This window comes from Triticum aestivum, chromosome 1A (genome assembly GCF_018294505.1).
Source record: "Triticum aestivum cultivar Chinese Spring chromosome 1A, IWGSC CS RefSeq v2.1, whole genome shotgun sequence".
NCBI classification, from domain to species: Eukaryota; Viridiplantae; Streptophyta; class Magnoliopsida; order Poales; family Poaceae; genus Triticum; species Triticum aestivum.
In genome coordinates, this window is record NC_057794.1 from 51,149,818 (window position 1) to 51,151,779 (window position 1,962).

Genomic DNA, 1,962 nt, shown 5'->3' on the forward strand with positions numbered 1-1,962 from the left:
GGCGCCAAATGGCCGTCGGGTTTTTTTTGGTTTCTCCCACCGACAGGCGGGCCAGGGGAGGACAAGCGCGCGCGTCCCGCCCGTCTGCGCGCTGTCCGTTTCACCCCAAAACTGGCGCAAGTTTGGGCCGGGGATGGGTCAAAAGCGGACACAAAGCGGACAAAAGTCCGTTTGCTCCCGCGCGCTGGGCCGCCTTTTTTGTCCCTTTTATCTCAAACGGACGGGGCCGGACAGGATAGAGTCGCGCGGTGGAGTTGGCCTCAAAAGAAGGAAGGGTCAAGCTGGGGGAAGAAAGAGTGTGGTGCACTCTGCTTCTGCCCTGCTGCGGCACTGTGAACACGAGTTGTCCGTACCCCCCCAGCGGTGACAGGTGAGGGAAGGTGGACGGCTGGACGTGATCTGATGGATCGAGCTCTGAATCTCTTGGCCCTCTGCTTTGCCTTCCTTCCTGCGAGGAGGCTCGCCCCGCCGTCCCATCTCTATTCTTTTCTTCTTTCTGCTCTGCTCTGCTTTCCTTGATTTCATCGTCCGACAAAGCTTCTCTCGTCTCACATCAATCGCTTCGTCCATTCACTCACCCGTCGCCCTCTGCCCCTCTCCCAGGCCCCATGACGATGTTCAGGGGCAAATCGATCGACAAGTGCTATATGCACCCCGTGCACCTCTCAGCCAAACACGTCGAGCGTCGTAGATCGTGTGTAGACGTGGCGATCACCGTGATCGTCAAGTGCAGACATTATCATCTGGAGAAAACCGGCGCAGTTTGACATGGTGGTGTGGAAGTTCTGAAGGAGATGCAGTATGCGTTGTGTTCAGATGAAGGAGATACTCACCGTTTGTCAATGCTTGAGCAGAGGAAAGGCTTTGCGCAAGCATGTCAACCGTGTCGGCAACCAAAGCTCTCCAGCGTATGAGCCGGGCCCGTGGGGTTTCGGGGTCCGCGTAGCGACTGGATGGATCCCTCCTCCGCCTTTTCACCTCGATTTCGACATGACGGAGGCATCGAGTGCGTAAAATAATGGAGGCAGCGCACGAGCGGTGAACCAGCCATGGCAGCTTTTCACCTCCCTCCACTCCACTCCACATCCACCTCTCTCTCTCTCTCTCTCTCTCTCTCTCGGTTGTTATACAATTAAGAGATTAATCGTGGCGGGTCTCTGGTAACCTTTTGGGTTTACGCAGGACGGAACGTGTCCGTGCGTGCGCGCCTGCGCTGCGGGAGATCAGAGATGCCGCTGATTGTTTAATCATGCGCTGTCAGTCAGGGTAAGCACGAGCAGAGCAGCCTGCCCGCGCCGTGCGTGGGCTCTCTCTCTCTCTCTCTCTCTGAGCTGTTGCCATGTGGATGGGGATGGAGCTCCCTCCTCCTCCTCCTCCTCCTCCCGTGGGGATCTGGTGCGTGCTGTGGTGTGTGTGTGTGCGCGCACACGCGCGCGCATGTGGACTCGCGTTGAATAATGCGCACACAAGTTGGCATGCAAGGCTATGACTTCTTTGGCAAGCAAGTTTGAGGAGACAGATGGGAGAATCTCCGTTTGAATTTGGAGATTCCTCATACTAGAATTCTTCGCAAGATGGGATGTCGGAAATTCATAGCATTCCAGTAAACCATTCAGAGCCCTTGGATTGAGATCCAATCGTCGACACATCTCCTTCCACCTTTGTATAGCGTCATTCCTATGCCGCCCACAATCTTCAGCCTAACCGTATGCCTCCGCCATCCAGCCCTTGGACACGTTTTGCCACCGCATCGACCATCCCTCTCAACCCCGGCGAGATTTCGTCGGTGGCGACATCCCTGGACCCGAACATGTCAAAACCTTTGACTCGCTACCAGTGATAACACCACGTCTTCACTGTCTATCGGCCGTTCTTACCTCGCAGTTGCCGGGAGGTCATATCCGGCTATGGCCTTCCCGTCTCGTGCTCGGGGCTGCACTTTCCACTCTCCAAGAATCGACT